The sequence below is a fragment of the Calonectris borealis genome, chromosome 9 (assembly GCF_964195595.1).
Source record: "Calonectris borealis chromosome 9, bCalBor7.hap1.2, whole genome shotgun sequence".
NCBI classification, from domain to species: domain Eukaryota; kingdom Metazoa; phylum Chordata; class Aves; order Procellariiformes; family Procellariidae; genus Calonectris; species Calonectris borealis.
The window spans coordinates 16,611,375-16,630,039 of record NC_134320.1 but is presented as its reverse complement, the minus strand read 5'-3'; the positions used below and the strand labels follow the sequence as shown (position 1 = coordinate 16,630,039).

The window sequence follows — 18,665 nt, the reverse complement described above, 5'->3', positions numbered from 1 at the left end:
TCGATTCAGGAACAGGCACAACAAGTCTAAGTGCCTTCCTGAACCACTGCCTTAAAATAACTCCACGAATGGCCACTTGTGCAGTGACATTTTGGAAATGTGCACCGCCTTATTAGAAAACTCGACTGTGAATACCAAGCAATCTACTGCGGTTCCTGGGATGTCAGCCCAGAATCCCAGCGGCCTTCCCATCTCAGCATAGCTCAGAAAGGCAGTTTTTAAACTAAAATCTTCATGTAAAATAATAGACATTGCGAGATGGGAAGCCTCGTAAATTGAAAAATGTCAGTTGGTTTTGCAGAGGTTGCTTATTTATTTTCACCTCATAAACATTTCAGAGGGGATTCTAGCACTTTGTTAAACTGCTGCAGTATTGGAGTCTTCCATGTTTATTTATACACACCTAGTAAACTCCCTGAAGTAGCCAAAGGGCCTGGTTTCAGCAGCCCCATGGCTGGTGACTTGGGCTTTTCCTTTTCTTGTTGTGCTGGATTAATGTTCTGATAGACAAATCTGAGCAAAGTGTGCACATTCAATGCAGATGTTTGTTCCCTGAGGAAAAGTGAGAGCCCACCAGCTAACCTCTCTAGTCCAGGTGTGCTTGTCCAAAGAGGGCTGATGGTTAAACGACCAACTCGGTGTATCCTTCCTTTTGCAGCTGCAGCCAGAACTCTGTTTTCTGTCTGGAGCTATTGGCTTGACTTCAGTCTCCATCCCATCAGCAGCTTACCTGTCACACTCGGCACAGGTGGGTCTAGCGCTCTGTTCAGGACTTGCAGAGGACTTGTTGTAAGGCAGGATCCCAGCCTGACATAAGTCGGCTCAGCTCCAGCCAAGGTTATTTGCCAAATTCTCAGCTGCTGGAACGTTTAGTTGATTTAAAGTCATTGTGAAAATCTGCGCAGCTCTGTACAGTGATTTGTTTCCACTTTCAGGGTATTTGTGCTGTCTTGCCCCACTGGAAACTTGATTAAGCTGGTGAAGTAAAGGGGTGTTTCCTCTAATTTCAACTGGTCTTGGAGTCCTTCAATTCTCCTGGACCACATCTTAATTTCAGTTACACCGAAGTAAATGCTACTGAAGACAGAGGAGCTGTAACACCAATATAGTACTGTGAGATAAAAAAAATCCCTGTTACTTCTTTTCCTAGTTTATCCTCCACCCTGTGCGTGTCTTCTCCTGTGTCCTTCAGCCTGTCCCAGTGCAGCGGGATCAGCCCCAGTTTTCCTGCCCCGAGCCTCCCCTCTGCAGTCAGCCCCCTGCCCCGGCCGGCGGCGTTCGCTCTGGAGCTCGCCAGCACTGGTACTCGGGGTACCCCTGCTGAACAGCCCCCCCAAACAGGTTTTCTAGGTAATATCAGTGGTTAAGCTTTCACCCAGTGAAAGTCAGCATGAGCCAAGAAAGTCAGCAGTTTTGGGCCGGTGACAGGGAGATAAGTGTCATGGGCTAAAGCCGCAGTGCAAAAGGGGTTGTTAAGGGATGTGTTCATGACAGACACCAGGCTAGCTTAACCATCTGGACAACGTCTTCTCCTGCATCTGTGGGTGGTTTTTGTTCCATTATTTTTGTTGAGCCATATACCTCCCTCATCTGGAATATCTCCATTGATTTTACTGAATTTCTCAGGATTTTCATCAGCACTAAAGAACATTTAGTTCATTGCTCCTAATACTGACATTACCTTGACTCTGCAAAGACTATGGCAAATGGGCCAAATACAAAGCTGGGGTAGGCAAGACTATCCTCCACTGGAAATTTTGGGGACAGATTTTTGCAATCCTGATTATCTGTGCAAATCAGACGTAATCAGCGTGTAAGCTGACCAGAAAAAATGTCTAAACAAAATTGGTGTAAAGGGGATGTGCAAAATGAATATGACTTCCATTTCACTGAGGCCAAGGGGAGGTATGGAATGGCATGAAAGGAGAAGTATAATGCAGAGTACGTAAGTGAGGATATAGCTGTGTGAAGAACAAGGAAAAATAAACCTTGCACAGATTTACGTTGTCTGTGGATCTAGCTGCTGGTGTTTTGGTGAATCTGTTGTTGCTACTACAGCCATCTGTGGCATGCAAAAAGGAGTGAAGCTTGTGGTTTTTAAAAAAGCAATTAGGACAATTTCCTTAGTTCCCAGCTCTTTGGAGGGCAGTACCTAAAGCAGTGCTTGTCATTCATTGTGGGAGGGGAAGGAGCAAGTGACCTGCACCTTGTCTGCTGGGAACTCCCATGGTGTGGGAGAACAGTGCTTGCTCTGTTCACGTGCTCTGTGCCTACCTGGGTGCCAACATGTTACAGTGGCTTTTCCCAGTAAGGTGCATCTATCCTGCCACTCAGATATAATGTCCATCCTTCTGCTGTGCATTGCAGGGCAAGAAGCCTTCCCTCTCTCCCCCTCCCGCTGTAGGTGTGAGCTCTGCTGCCCGGGCGGAAGGGGAAGGGAATGTGTTAATGGCTCTGTAACGAGAAGGGTGATTTTTCCTGGCAGTGCTTTTAGGTTTGCTTCCAGAATGTGTACAGTTATCATTTATGCTCCTTTAAATTCTTTCCTTTTCTCAGAAGAGGTCGGTGCATAGAAAGAGAATTTGGATTATCGGGCTGCTGGCACTGGCCTGCATTTTCCACTGTGTGCTTGGAATACAGTTTGGTCTTGTGCCTCTCTTGATTTGTTTACCTTTTCCCTTCTCCTCCTCCTGCTCCCCCCCAGTAAGTTGTTGGACTCCTTTTTTCACGAGCTGTTGAACCACTTTTGCAATTTCTCTGAAAACCTTAAAATTGCACATTTGACCTCCTGAAGTGTGAAGAGCCCAGTGAAATGACCAAGTGCTTGTGTCCTCAGAGCACTCAGAAGATACCAAATTTGTGTCCTTGCTACTGGAACGTCATATCTGATCCTTAATCCAGAGGTGTCGTAGCTGTCGGTGGAAACTGGGGAATTGCTCAGCATATCATGCGATGTCTCACTCTATAGCGATATAGGACAGGTAGGACCTCCCTGCTTTCTCTGTTGCTGCCATCTCTAGTGTGCTGCAAAATCAGGACCTGACTGTAGGAGGCAAGGAGCAGTTGAAAGGTAAAAAGAGGAGCAAGGGGACCATGATAGTGGCTGAGAGGACCTCCCTTCAGTCATTTCTGTTCAGAGTTTCTGTACCCTTCAAAACAGAATGTGGCTGAACAGAACTGAACAGAACAGAATAGGACAGCTTTGGATCGATCTGGATTGTAGAGCTTCACACAAAGATGCTCTTCAACCTCTTTGAGCTTAAACACCTGTGGTTTTGAGTATCAGTGCTCCTGACTTAGGTATGCGAGTCAACTATTGTAATCTGAAATTCTGCATTGTGGATTCAAATCTAGCCTCAAGCTATGGTGAACGGCAGCTGATGGGTTCTTGGGAAATGAGAACTCCTAGCCTTATCTTTTTGAACCATTGTTAATGTCGTGAAAAAGGCCAATGTCGTGAAAAAGGCCACCTTGGTTTATGTGATATTGGGCTGTAGGATTTTGGCCATGCAAGGCTGTCTGTCATAAAGCGTGATATATTTCTGCTAACAGTTCCTAGCACAGAGGAGAAAAGGGGTTGCTCCCTGCACCCCCACATTGAGCCCAGCCTTGAGGCTGGGGAGGCAGTGGATATACTTCCATACGAAATGACCAGGGATGCCTATGATCGGATGATAAAAAGTTGTGACTCTTAGGAACCCATTCTGTTTCAGAGCAGGCAGCGGAAATAATACTGCTTCTACTGCTGTTTTGCTGTAAAGGAAATATTAATGTAAAAATAGAGTAATTTAGAAATAACTATCTTCCCCCAGCTAGCTGTCATGGCAGCGAAAGCCCCATAACAGAGCCAGTCCCCGAGCCAAGGTTATTTCTAAACCACTTCTAATTCGTGGAAACCAATTTGCAAAATTTTGGGTGGTTTGGGAATAAGAAAAGTCACTTTACAAATCATTGTCTGCTGCAGGAAAAGCAATTGTCACGGACCCAAAGCACAAAAACACGATACGGGTTTTTTTAGTGTATCAAGTCATGTGACAAATTAAAGGGATACCAAATAACGTAATTTCAACACAGTCAAAGAGCTCGTGTTCCGCTTGCATGGTGATTATCCTCTCAGTTTACACAGATCTTTGCACTCCTGTGGTGCTTTAATTACATCACTTGAAAACCCTGACATTTGGGTAACATGAGGAGCAGTGAATACTCGCAGCACCTACAGTCATCAATCACTGTCAGCGCTGGGCTGAGGTTTCTCTGCTTTCTAACCATGCGGCTGTACGCTTAGCTTAAACTCCTTTTTCTGACACTGGCTATTTCCCATACCCCCCAAAAAACAACCTGAAGAGTCTCTGGTTGGTGTGCCCAGCTGCCTGAAGCCTGGAGAGCCCGTGCAGACAACAGGAGAAGGGAAAGGTTTACAGTTCAGTGTCAAATGCTGCTCATTAGCCCTGGCTGCTCCCAAGAGTGATGCTGGTGACGTTGCGTTATTTGTGTGGCAGTAGAGCGAGGGACCTGCTTGAGATGGAGGGGAGGGGAAAAAATCACTGAAGAATAAAAGACAGCCTTTGGTCTGAAGAACTTACAGGACCAGGTGGGAAAAAGGGATGGAAGAAAGACAGGGTTGAGGTGCTTCATGTAGTGCTTGTGTGTAAGAAATGCCTTGAAGAAGAAGGGTCTGATTTTTCTCTCCCTTCAGTCTATGCAGCCAGGCTTTGGTTATGTTGATATTTGTGTAAATCCCAGATAGCTCCACTGACTTCAGTGCAATGACAACACTCTCTGCTATCAGGGTTATTGACTTGAGAGCAATTATTCCACTTATAACCTGGTTGAATAGAAGCCAGTCCTGTATCTGGCATGGGAAGACCAGAACTGGCTGGTAGCTGGCTGTATTTTTCAGTTGTTGGCTTTCTGTTTGATCCGGTGAGAACCAAATTCATCTCTCAATGAAATGGGCACTCCCTTCTCCTGACAGCATTGGAGGTCTCCAAGCATTTTGTAGGAGCAGGACTTACACCAGTGGCATCATTATGTGCCCAGTAATGTCTGTGTGCAAGCAGTCTCATTCTGCTCAGCAGCCTGGCACCCCCAGCCCTAGGGAGCCCTGTGGCACCACCCAAGCAGGTTTCTCCCCTGCTGGGTGAGCAGAGCCGAGGTATCCTTGGCAGTGTGCAGGGTCTGTTCCTTTTTTAGTGGCAACCTTAGCAGCCCACCTCTTTTTTGTATTCAGAATGCTTCTTGTGTTATTTATCACGTACTGTTATTATTTGTAATTTTATTGCAATATTTACAAAAAAAGTCAGCCACTCCTGTGTTTTCCTTAAGCACATCTGATGTGCAAGGCACCAAAAACCTCACAATGTCATTTTTTTCCCAAAAACAACTAGGCTTTGCTACGGCCAGGCTGGGCTGTGGGGAGCGTAGACACTTCAGAGCCATGAAGGATCCTCTTGTGATGCAATGTCCCAACTTCTGTGACATGATGCGGTTCACTAGCCCAGTTCCAGATCCTGTCCCATCTGGTCGCTGGAGTTGTGTGCTTGGTGGCAATGTGCTTGATTTGGGGCTGCAAGATAGGGCTCAGAGTGCTTAGTCAGTATTATCTGCTCTGTTTCATTGCACTAGTTGGTTGGTTGGTTTTAAATATATTTTGAATGCCTAATAATTCCAATAAGAAATTTCTAAAAGAACATCAGAAAAGCCATCCATGGTATTTAAATCACCATGCTCAGTTAATGCGACTGAGCTCATGCGGCTAAGAGATTGCAAATCATTTTCAGATGCTGTCAGCATCTTTTTTTTGTGCTTGTCTATGTCCTCCCGTGACCATTGCTTGGAGAGCCATGTACACACTCGAAGGATTTGCTTTGAGGGGAGGGCTCAAATATCAAAGTGGAAAAAAAGCATTCAAACCTAAAAGCTGACCATAAAGCCCAGCACATCATTTTCAGAAGCAGAACATTATTGTTACTCTGCTGACAAACTTCTTTTGAGGGCAGCAGCACAGTCCAGCACCATTTTAGATTTGTCTTGAAGCCGCACGTAACCAAAATAAATATATGGTTACATAAGAAACTATATTACGTTCTTGCTCCTGGGTTCCAAGTCTAATTGTAAAGTAAGCACAAAGCCAGTATGTCTGCCCTTACGGAGGTAGAGGGCCAACCTCTTCCCACATGCGATCCAGTTGATTCGCACCTGGGATAAATGGGCCAACCAAGTGGAAGGAAGGTGGTTTTGTCCCTTCTTCTAAGGTGCTCGTGTAAGATGTGGAGGCCCTCTGCGGAGGTGGACATAAGGGGACAGGTAGGGAGAGGCGTTGAACAGGCTCCGGAGAGCAGCCACGTCTCAGGGAGGGCAGCATGTGGATTTTGGACATAGCCCAGCATGGTGCGAGTAACTGAAGCCCAGAGGATTACATTGCTCACATGAATCAATAATGATTTATACAGCTTCATTAGTATGCCAGCAGCAATGCCTATAGTTAGAGTGACTTAATGCTGCGCATGATACAAGCCTGCTTTCTGCTGCGTATGACTAGGGAAAGAGTTATGTAGAGAAGCTGTGACAAACCTGCGCTTTTGGAGCTAGGCTCTGAAATTTGGCAGGGGATAATTGTACTTCTTTGCCCCTGAAGGTGTTGTGAAAATATATGAATCATTGTTTATTTCCAAAGTGCTTGGACACTGTAACTTCAAATGGGATAGAAAAACCCACAAAGGAATCCAGTTTGCTTCAGAGCAGAGATCCTCATGAAAATGCTCATGAAAGACAAACCTTGGCCTGCAGAGGGGAAGGATCCGGCCACATGGCTGGCACGATGCAGAGCAGGATGAAGAAACACACTGCAAGAATAAGCAGGCAGTGTTAGGACCTTCAGTTTTCTGAAGTTGGCAGTCTCTCAGCTTTAATCAAGCACAAATTGTTCAGTTCTATGCAGAAGGGACTGGATAATGTTCACTCCCCTGCACTCCCTATGGGAACAAAATCAGGGGTTCCTCGTGGCTTCTTGGCTAGGCTAGGCTAGGATACAGCAGCCACAGAGGGAAAAGAAGGTGGTGAGATCAAAGGGCATTTTCTATGTCATTGTGTTCTGCAGAGGACTTTATAGTCCCTGGCTATAGGACACTGTACAGTGCTCAGTATTTTGTCTCAGTTTCTAGACCTGTGGTGTAGCAGAATAGCATATGTGTATGTATGTGTGCGTGTGTACGTTCCTAAAGAAAGGACGCTGCAGCAGAGAAGGTAAATTAAATAAAATCTGAGGCACCTGGGCAGCAGGACAGTGACAGCTATAAAAGCCCTCATGGAAGTGAATGTTGTCAAAATAAGCAGCCACTCGCTGACAGGGCATGATAAGATAGTTACCTATGAAGAACAAATAAAAATGACATCTACCTCAGACAACCAAAGTTTGAAATCTCTTTACAAAGGAGGCCAGTAGCATCAATGCTGTGGACAGTAAGGCCCAGAGAGCTGAATCCAAGGTCATCTGGTCACGGCAGAAGCGAACCCCGTGCACCAGCGCAGGCTGAGGGCTGAGCGCCTGGAAAGCAGCTTTTAGAAAAGACCCGAGGGTCCTGGCAGACGAGTTGGCCACGAGCCAGCAGTGCCCTTGCAGCATCCCAGGCTGTGTCAGTGTGTGCACACATCTGGAGTGCTGGGCTCCCCAGTACGAGAGAGGCGTGGACATACTGGAAAGGCCGCAAAGGTGATTAAGGGCTTGGGAGCATCTGGTATATATGAGGAGAGGGTGTGAGAGCTGGGATTGTATAGCAGGGGCAATCTTATCAATGCGTGTAAGTACCTGATGGGGGAGTAAAGACGACAGAGCCAGACTTTTCAGTGGTGCCCAGTAAAAGTGCAAGAGGCCATGGGCACAAACTGAATACAGGAAATTCCATTTAAACATCAGAAAAATCTTTTTTTTTTTTTTTTTAAACCGTGACAGTGGCTGAACAATGAACAGGCTGCCTAGAGAGATTGTGGCGTCTCCATCCTTGGAGGTATTCAAAACTTGACTGGGCACAGCCCTGACCAAGCTGCTTTAGTTGACCCTGCTTTGAGCAGGGGTGTTGGACTGGGCAACCTCCAAAGGTCCCTTCCAACCTCCACCGTGCTGCGATTTTATAATGCAGCACAGCTCTCCTCAGTCCCAGGGTAATGTTCACAATGAAATGGTTACTGCGATCCTGGACATCTGCTCTTTTTTGATTAAATGTTGCCAACAGAAATATATGTTCAGGTATGGGGCTGCACATGCGCAGATGGTCTGTGCATATGTGTGGGTACCTGGAGAATCCCTCCATATGCAGGCAAGCCAGCGCATCCGGCCAGCCTGCCAGAAGAAAATGTGAAAAATTGCTGAATTCCACCTAGACAGAATTTCCAGCTGGAAAAAAGAGGACGTGTCTGGGGAAACCTGGCCATGAGCTATTCCTGCCTCCAGGATCTTACGTTAAGTCTCTGCACAGAACAGTTTCTCCTTAAATAAATACTCACCTATTCAAACAAGGTCTTTGCACACCAGAAACAGTATATTCATCACTTGATTATATGGTGGGTTACTTGCTATTCATCACTCTTTATATTCTTCCCTTTAAAACTTCTTGGCTATTCCAATCAAGGGAAAAAAATGAGAATATGTAGTTGTGTTTATACATGAAGGCTTGCTGCTTTTGTCGCACCAACGCGTCCAGCTTGTGTGAACACAATTCATTTGTACAGTTGTGCCACTGGTTTAATTTATGCACATTGCTTGTGAAAAATGAACTGTAACAAAAGACAGTTTAATCTGGGGGTTATTTTTACTGCTTTTTATTATAGCTATGCCATATAGTTATCTATCTATCTGTATGTTTCACTCCTCTCCACAGTACCGTGACTGCAAAATATATAAATGCAAAATGCTGCAAGTTGGGTGACCTCGCAGGCGAGAGAGGGAAAGAATAATCGAGGAGCTGACAATCAGCGCTCAGTAATTTGTTCCTGTAACGGTACATGGATCTACTCTAATCAGCAAGTACCTTCCTCCTGCTGCATACAGAAGTGCTCCGTCTGTCAGATAACTCATTTGCAGCAAACCCAAATCAGCTCTACCCGCAATGTGGCTACCTCTAGAGGGCGGTGATTGACTGATTAATGCTTGTGCTGTAATTGAAGATGATTACTGGCTTATCCCGGATTAATCCAGTTGCGATGCTGCAGCTGTTCAGCAAATTACAGCTTCACTGCAGAAAGATGCAGAAAGACAAGGAAAGGTCTCTGGTCCAGTTGAAGTGATAGAGGAAACATGGCCAAGTAATGTAGCAGAATTTGGCCCAAGCATTAGGATGTTGTGAGATCTTTAATTCTTAGAAATACTAGAGACCTTCATTTCTAGAACAGCATTTGTTTGTGAGGTCCGTTGCAGGAACTAACTGTAAGTACATTGAAACCAGAGCAAAACAGGGAAGGAAATCAAATCAGTCAGCATCAATTGCTCTAAACTCCCAGATTTACACTAACAGCTTGCTCCAGTTGGCTTTCAGCACAGAATGGTCCTGCTGTTCAAGCCACCATCCCGGGGACGGGCTTACCAGGAATGGGGGGGACAGTACCTGCCTTATTAACATCATTTGGTGCAGGAATTGCTTCCAGGGAAAAACAGCTGCCCAGCCCCACGTTTCGCATGGCTTCATCTTCCTCTACCTGCATGTCAGGAAAGAAACTAGTAGTGACATTTCCTGCAGTGTGGTGTTGTGAGTGGTCCACGCGTGGCCCTGCCCAGCTCCCACACCACTGGTTTCTGTCTGAAGAATATCACTCACCTTCCTCTTTTCCCCCAGACTGTAGTCATCATTCTGCTGCTTAGCTGCTTTCTTCAATTCTTCTGTCTCCTTTCTCCTGCTCTCAGTGAACCAAACTCCACTTCACTTCTCAGCTCTGCACAGAAAATGGTCATCAGTTGTGTGAAAAAAAAGTGTGAGGTCAGGACAAAGTTTCAGGACAGACATATTTTTTCTTCTTGTGAGCACGTCTTTAAATCTAAGCTGCTGCTGTGCATTCAGTGCTGTGCTACATTGCCACATTTGTAATTAGCTCTGGAGCTGAAGTATGTGCTCTGCAGCCAAGGTGCACACACACTTGGCTGCTCTGTGCTTTGTGTACCATGCCACAAGCGTTCATGGGTCAAAAAGAGTTTATTTCAGTGGCAGGTGACATCACACACGTCTTTGACAAGGGAGGCAATGTGAAAACATCAGCACCACTCCTCTTTCCCTCTTTCTTAGCATGGAAAGATGGGGCTGGTTCTCAGTTTGTCATCTTTATATTTGTATATATATTCCAAGTAGCGTAGCTAGAGGGGTGGAAACACACTCTACTGATTTTCATTTCTGTGTTGCCAGTTTGAATTGGGACCAGGCTGATATCGGCCCAGAATTATTACTATTTGCTTCGTACTTTGAGACCTCTTTGTATGGTTTTGTTGCCTCTCATCCCTTAGCCTGTAGACCACTGTGGCCATAGCACAAAAGGCCCTGTCACTCTTCTTGGCCATCTTCGCTCCTCACAGCCGTCTTGGGCTGGGAGCCAATGGCATGGGCACAAAAGATAAACTACTTTCTTTATTTCCAAACACATCCTTCTGCATCATAGCATGACTGTTACAGAAAAAGCTTGCATTTCAATAAACTATCCTTGTTTGGGATTTTTGCTTTGTTTTGCGAACGCTTTTTATGGATTCTTAGATGTCATGACCCAGCTCCTATCGCAAGCACTTAATTCTAGCACAAAGGACTTTTTAAAAGTACATATATAGAAACTGCTAGTAGGAAGCCTAACATTCCTGAAGGAATGTTACTGACTTCAGTTTTGTATGCTACCTTCAACTTTGTGGCTTTGGCTTTTCAAAATCTATCTAGCTGCAAGGAGTCATCTTAAATGGAAGTGACACAGCAAAAGCTACTTTGATAGCTTGGAGATTTAAAAATAGCTGTCTTAACATAGTTTTTCCTTCCAAGGTAGAAGGTACCTTTAATTGGATAACATGCATGCATATTATTAATGCAGAGTCTCTTTTCCTTAGTTCTGTCTTACAGTGAGTCCTCTGCTCTCTGGCTCTGTATACCTACATGAAAATAGGTGGGAATCAGCTTGGTTTCTGAAATTCCTTCTTATATATTGACTGAAAATCTTATTAAAAAATATTTTAACATGTTTCCCCTTCTCTAGACAATATATGAACATAAGTGCAACAAAAGTAATATTGGATGTTCTCCCTGAACTGGTGATGTAGTTATAAAATGCTGGATGTTTGGTTAATCTGGTGGAATGCTAATCCACTTTCAGACTGGTGTCAGAACTGGGCCAATTTAATCAGAAGAGTTTGTTGTCTCAAGAAATAAAAATAGATTGAAGGCACCATAATTTGGAATATCTCAGTTGTTTATCTCAGAGCCATATGAATCAGTATCAGCTAAGCACCTGACTTGTAGAGATCAGCTCTTTATAAAAAAAAATAAAAAATCATAGTTTTCATGTGAAAAGAAAAAAGTTTTTGGATTATTTCTTAGAATTTTGGGGCAAACCTTTCAAAACTGGAAAAACATTTCCACTTTTTCTAACTTCAATGTTGTCCTTATTTCCCATACTAAACCCAGAACTAGACTACTTCAAATGACACACTCACTGTTTAGTGAAACTGTGAATAATCCCTGCAATCAGAATGTATCGAGACACATGCCTTTACTCCATGCCAGCTCAATCAAAAATTCCTGAGGATAGGTCTACTGCTTTGGCCATAACGCCTTCTGGACCCATCACTATTCATGTTGTTTTATTAAATGACAAATGTGCGACCTTGTGTGAGGAATCGGTGATCAATTGAAGGGGTGACATAATTTGAAGGTAGAGTTCCCATGGGACAACTTAATGACAGAAGGGGGAGACTTCCGTGGCTTAGACCACAGTGATCTAACAGTACTGGTACATGTTTTAGTGGGAGAAGAAAAAGATTAAAAGTACGATACAGCAAAACAAGCAAGTGTGTGTCACCGTATTCACGTGTCATTACTAAGATTTTAAAAACGAGGTCTGACAAACCCAAATATAGTTTCCACAGGCAAGGCTGATGAAGAGCAAGATTGCTCAACACTTACACAAGTGAACCCTTGCTAACTCCTGCTCACCGAATAAGACCTTGTCTACTAAAGGAATTAAGGAAAACATTGAGCCAGCTCAATTGATCTGCAAACTGGTGTTGAAAGAATTACAGAAAATACTTGCAAGAGCATGAGGGCAGCAGGGAGGCAAGTTAGTCTTTCTCTTGGATGGTAACAAAAACAGCTTCATGTCTTGTGTCCTTACCTCCTCCAATAACTTTGTTTTTGTCTTCATAGTTGAGAAAATCACATTATGTTTGTTTATTCATTTATGGTTACGACAATAAAGATTCCTTCCATACTCTTGGTTGCCCTAACTTAATTATACTGTAAGCAAAATTAAACGACAGTAGTGTTGAGGATGTCTGTTCCTTGGGCACTCTGCCAGCTAAATAACCACCATGTACCTTTTTCATTATCTGGGAAGCTTCCTTATCAGCCTTCTCCAGAAGGTGTCAAAAAGGTATCTGTAAATTGTTGCTAATCTAAGTCAATTTAGAGCAGGAAATTAAATGTTAACACTCTTTTTTCTTTTTTTTGGTCTTTTTTTTTTTTTTTGGTCCCCCCTCCCCCCCGCCAAAAAAAAAACCAAACCACCACTATGTGCTGGTAACATATTTCCTATTCTAAGGTCAGTAGACCTTCAGACCATGAAGATGGCTAATTACTCACATTTGAGTCTTTCACACCTAGTCAGACATGATGATAGTTGTGTGTATCAGCATCCATTTCTGAAATCTTTTAGATTGTATGCTTTTGTAGGAAGAGCACAGTGATAAATTCATTTTGGAATAGAAAAAGACTTATCTAAAAGGAAGAGCTACAGCCTCGCAGTAGGTCCAGTTGGTACAAAAGTGGCTGGAGCTTTGTTATAGGATCACAAATCAGTGGAGGGCCTAAAAGCAAATTTTAGTACCAGGTCTTAGACATCCTCCTAGAGTCAAAGGAGATGACAATATGGCTGCATTTCTCCTCCTGCTTTTTCTGCAGCCCACCATCCCACTCTTGTGACCTGCTAAGCTTCAGCTGGCTGAGTCTCAGCCATCCTCCAGGCTTCACCCTGTGTTGTGAAGTACTGAAATGCCTATGTTACAAGCATTCAGTGGTCTGTTGTCAGCTTACAGCGGCACAGCCCATGCCTCCCACCAGCCTCATCAACACCAAATGTGGTGGCAGAATGGAGCCCTGCAGAGGACCTGCTTTAAAGAGCTTGAGACAGGACCTGTAAAAACTCCTGACAGGAGTAAATGCCTGCGAGTGCCGCCTTGTGTCTTTCCAAGAGAAAAAAGAGAAAGAAACTGAGTGCCTAGGACTGCAGTAGCTGGTCAGCAACACCTCATGGTCATATGTAGCAAAGGTACCCCATAAATCTAATAATATCTTGTGGTTAGGTTGTGGTTATCTTTTTCCTGAGATCCCGCTCGCATGTTTTATGCACATCAGTCAAATACTGCTGTGCCCTTGGACTTCCAGCAAGACGCCTCCATTTAAATGTAGGTAGCACTATTAAACAGAACACGGTTCCAGTGCTCTTCTAGTGGCAGCATTTTGAGCTGTGTTTCAGCAGTCTGGTGGTTTTTGGCTCTGCCATTTTTGTTCTGCTGCAGCTGTAGTACCCACAAAGCCCGTTTGGACCTCTGCAGCTGCCGTCACTGTTCTGTTATGCCCTGCAGTGGAAAACAGTCCCAACCTGTCTGCTCCAGCCTGGCGTCGGAGTGGTGCTCACGTGGCTAATGCAGATTTTTGCAGCACTACGCTGGGCCATACTCACATATCTGCTGTACTGAGAGATGCTATAGAAATACATGCTTTGCCTCTCCTTGTTCTCTGGGGCTATACGTTTGTGTTGTGCTCATGATCAAAACCAGCCTCTCGTTCTCCATAAACTTCTTTTTTTTCCCCTGATACTTCAGTCAGGAGTGTGGCGAAAACAGGCTTTGCAATGAACTATCCTGATTTGGCACCTTATGTCAGTCAGCTCTGCAAAATTCTGTGGCCATCTTCATCTGGGAAATGAGCTGTGTTACAATATGATTAAACTCTTGTCTTTCTCTAATCACTGTGATCAAGACAGAAAATGAAATCAAAGCTTTTGCTCCCTGGCTGGCAAATTTTTCCCACCTACTACAAAGCTGCATTTGAAATTTCCTTTTACTGTCCGTTGCTTGTAGGAAGAGCTTTTGGCAAGTCAGAGTAAAAACCATTTTGAAAGTACTGTGCCTATCTGTTTAGCGAATAAAGTCACTATGAATTAACTGTTAAGGAGTCTGCACAGGTTGGAATTTTAGACCCAAAAACAGATCTACAGTTGCTGTGTGAATCAATTAAAAACTGAGATAAAAAAAAAAAGGGCAAAAGAGAAGATAGACTTATTCTAGTGAGGCAAACGGGGAAAGAAGCAGGTCCTCTGGTACTGCCTAGGGACGATAGGCAGCTTCATAGCTCTCACTTTACAATCATTTCAACAACTGAAATGAAGTGTCTGAAAGACTTAAGTTCTTGTGACTTGCTTTACAAAACACACTCCTTTTCTAATGCTTGTCTTACAATAGTGTTGGTCTACTAAAAATGCACTAATAAATTTATTCCTGAGGTTAATGCAGTCCTAATGTTATTCCTGTTGTCCCTGAGAAATAAAGTTAAAAAAAAAAAACAACTCAGGACATCAGGTTTCTGTACTGCGGTTTGCAAAAGTGAGAGGTTAGAGGAATAGTGATGCTGCTGAAAATCTTTCCACTCCCATGGCTGTCCGAATCTCAAAAGAAAAAAAAAAAAGAAAAAAACCAACAACAAAACCCTAGACCTTTAATTATAACCTAATCATCTTGATCAGAGCAATAAATATAACAAATGTGAGGCAAGTATGTGTGTGAGAGTGCAGGACAGAGAAAGGTTTAGGGCAAGGATCAGTGGAAAATCTTTAGAAATGATGTAAGAGAAAGCAAAGGCAGGGATTGGAGTTTGTAGCCTACAGCAGAGACTATAAAAACTCTGAAAGAAAGCTGAACATTAGGGATAAGTTAGGGGGAAGAACATAGCAGGACCATTAAGGTTGGAATTGCTTGTATCCAATGCAAGGTAAGAGGAGTGAGGACAGAGATGGGTTGGGGGTGTTTTGTGTCTTCTGCTCTGTTTACAGAAGCTTTCTTCCCTTCTGTGCTTTCTTCCTTTTAATTTTTTTCAAGTTTTTTGTGTTAACAGGCATGCACAAGGTATACACATACCCATGTCTGATGGGAAAAGCACAGCTTCTTTTTCCAGTTTGAGATTAAGATAATAAGATGCCTATCACCTAGTATTTTTGGTACTAAAACTGAACTAATAATATTCAGTGGAAACTTATTTCCTTCAGTTAATCAGCCAATATTTAAACAAGATGTGTCAGTGCATTTTACAGCAGTGACTAGTTACTTTCATGCTTTTGCAGGGCTTTGCAGTAAACTGCTGCCTGTTCATATTGTTATGGATTTTCCTCTGTATATGTTACTATCAAATGTATATTACTTCTGAAGAGAGATGACAGAATAGTTCCTTTGCATTACTAAATACCATACGTGGTGACAAGTTTGCTGCATGTAATACATTGTAAAACACAAGATAAATGATTTAAGGGAAGTCTTTAATTTATGGATCTGCAAAGGGGTTTTATTATATTCCATATTAGATAAATGTTGATCCAGATTCTGCACATTCCTGCAATAATAGAATAACCCTGCAAAAACATTCCTACGCTAACAGAGCAATTATCATTATCCAGTGATCTGATTACTTCAGCTTTGTACCACTGTAAATGAAGGCAGACTGATTCGGTGATAGTCGTTGTAATTTCTCCATTCTGGCTTCAAAACTATTTCACTGTTTCTTTTTTGCCTCCTAGTCTGGAGTTGTACAAGTAAATACATGTGAATAACCTTTGGTTTGGATGTCCAGAGGCTACAGTAAAGTTCGGAATCCACTAATTTTTGAAGCACAAGCACAAAGTGCCTTTAGCTTTCTTTACTTGGCTTTTCAATTTGGAATTATGTCTTCTCATGGGGAGTGCAGAGCTGAAAGCTGAGGAACCGCGGGGACATTTTGTGCCCTTGCCCACTGATTCATTCAGGAAGCCTGGGGCAAATTATTACGTTTATCTGTCTCTGCTAACCTGTATTCAAAATGCAGCTCAACCCACTTTTCTTGTAAAATACTTTGAATATTATGAGGAATAACAGCCAAAAAACCCCAACCCCAAACCAAGCAAATCTATGGTGTAAATGATGGGAAAACTGCAAAATATATCTGGCTGGACCAGATGTTCTTCAGTATCTATAAATACCTGCCACACTGATTTCAGCAGATTAGGGCTTCATTTTCACTCTTTGAATGAATGACAAGTGTACCTCTCCGGGATTCTTACATGGCAAATTAAAAACTTGAACCATACAACAGTTGTAAGAACTCTCTTGATTGACCCTGACAAAGATGGTAAGTGATTGCAGCTTTCCTTTTCAACCCAGAGAAACAGATTACTCTCTAATTTCCATTTGCAATGCATCTTCACCAAGCAATTGACTTTTCTTCTTCAGTTAATATCCTTGATCAGAACATTTAAAAGTGTTTATCCAGTAAATCAGCATCAGTGTTTGATTCTCTTGTTAAGAAATTGCGATGCCATTATTGTCTCTTAAGAGCTTATCTTGAAGGCATATCTTGAAGGATATTTTTACTGGACTTTGAATGGCCTATGTCTGTGTATCGATAACATATTCTGATAATATACTCTTCATACCAGGTACGAAGAACTTCTACTTATCACTCCAGTGCTGTTAGGAAAGGCGATGATTTTTCTGAATGTAGAGAAACACAATATATTTCGTGATTTTTATTGAGAGAAAGGTTTCTTACTTTTACTTCAAATGCTGAAGATGGCACTCTAACAATGAACAGTTTTTAGTTCTCATGCTAAAGATGAAGGAAGAAAGCTAAATGTAAAGTTGTTAGAAACGTTAAGAAAGTTGGCATGTTCAGTCAGTACATGTATAAATAGTGTAGGGTTGAGAGTTTGTTGGCAATGAAGAATAGTCTAATAATGTTTTGTTTTTCGTTGTGCATACCAAGAATACTGTAGCTTGCTCAATTATCTCACTTGGGAAAGGTGGAAATAGGTTCTTCCCATTAAGAGATATTTTCTTACACTTCATAGCATCCTTCTTATTTAATAGTCCCTAGGCTTCTAGATGGGTTTTATGACTTCTGTTTGTGTCTCCTGCTTCATGGTCTCCTACTTTTATAGTAATGATGTGAGGTTGGGGTTTTTAATTTCTAAAATCTGTTGCTAAAAATGGATTAATTACACAGTGTAGTCAGTTTTGCAAGATGTCCAACTTGTCTCCTTCCTGCCCATTCTAAGGAAAAGTGTCCTCATTTGTTCTGCATGGCCATTTGGTTTTATGCTCTTTATTCAAATGAAGAGATGAGGACCGTGACTGACTGGTCTTCCCCAAGTGTTTGTCCACCCTTGCCAGTTAATTTTTTCCTGACTCATGCTTGTGTCTGTTAAGCAAATGTACCCCAGCAAGGCTGTGTTCATTTGTACGCTTTCTGTACTCCACACAGGAGTTAGAGGCCCACATTTTCAGGCTTTCTTCATACGAGCCATGTGATTCCTGTGCTGCTTCCACAAACGTTGCATCTTCTGTGGGCAGGGTCAGTGCAGGGTCTAGTCAAGCCTTGCAGGGACTAAATCATTGCTGAATCTGTTTTATATGAGTACAGATAGTAGGAACAGTTGTATACTTGAGCATCCTCTGACTGCATTTGCAGCTACCAAAAGCGCAGCTATCAATAGCTGCGTCAGCATTTTCAATAGATACTTTTCAGTAAAATACAGAAGAAAGATGACTATCATGGTGATACGAAAATACGTCAGGACCAAACACTGGAAATCATATTGTTATAGTGAATGCAATTATTGAAATGAAGGCTTTGAAAAGCAATGACTAATCTGAAGTGCCTTCTTGAGAAACTTTTAAGGAATTTCACTTTCAGAAAGTGGAACATCCTTGGCCTTGAAACACTGTGAGACAAAATGTTTTATTTGGGACACAGAAATACCTAGGCATTATCTCAAAATCACTAGTCTTACACCTCTTGCATAAGTTCATGAGTTTTATGTTCTCTTTGGTTATATCAGATGAACCCTACCTGCATCTATTTATCTATGTAGTCAGGAAACTGAAAATAGAGGGAAATTTACATTGTAGAAGTTGACAGTGTCTGTTCCATGTATCTAATAAAATATATGATATGGTTTAAAAATCTACACCTACTCCAGGAAACACATTATTAATAACATAAAGTGCCTGACACTGACTGCTTACGTTTCATTTTGCCACAAAGTCCCACGCTTCAATGTCTTGCTTCAGTATCTTTTTAGAAAGCAGTATGTAAGAAGTACTCCATATCTCATCTGTGGGATGAGAGCAAAAACACCACTCTAACCTATTTTTGGACTCTGCTTTTTTTTCTGAGGGTGGGATTTGT

The 18,665-nt window shown here is 42.7% G+C and overlaps 1 protein-coding gene across 2 annotated transcripts in view; it reads left to right on the top strand.

Annotated features, from left to right (window-relative positions):
• The window catches only part of OSTN (osteocrin), a 51,997-nt gene that overhangs the window by 22,474 nt on the left and 10,858 nt on the right, over positions 1–18,665 (top strand). Inside the window, exon 1 of one of the 2 annotated variants that reach the window (XM_075157094.1) lies at positions 15,144–15,221. The exons of the other annotated variant lie outside the window; for it this stretch is intronic. The gene's annotated coding sequence lies outside the window, so the exon portion shown is untranslated. Of the gene's footprint in view, positions 1–15,143; positions 15,222–18,665 lie in introns of those variants that run through there. 2 annotated transcript variants of the gene reach the window in all.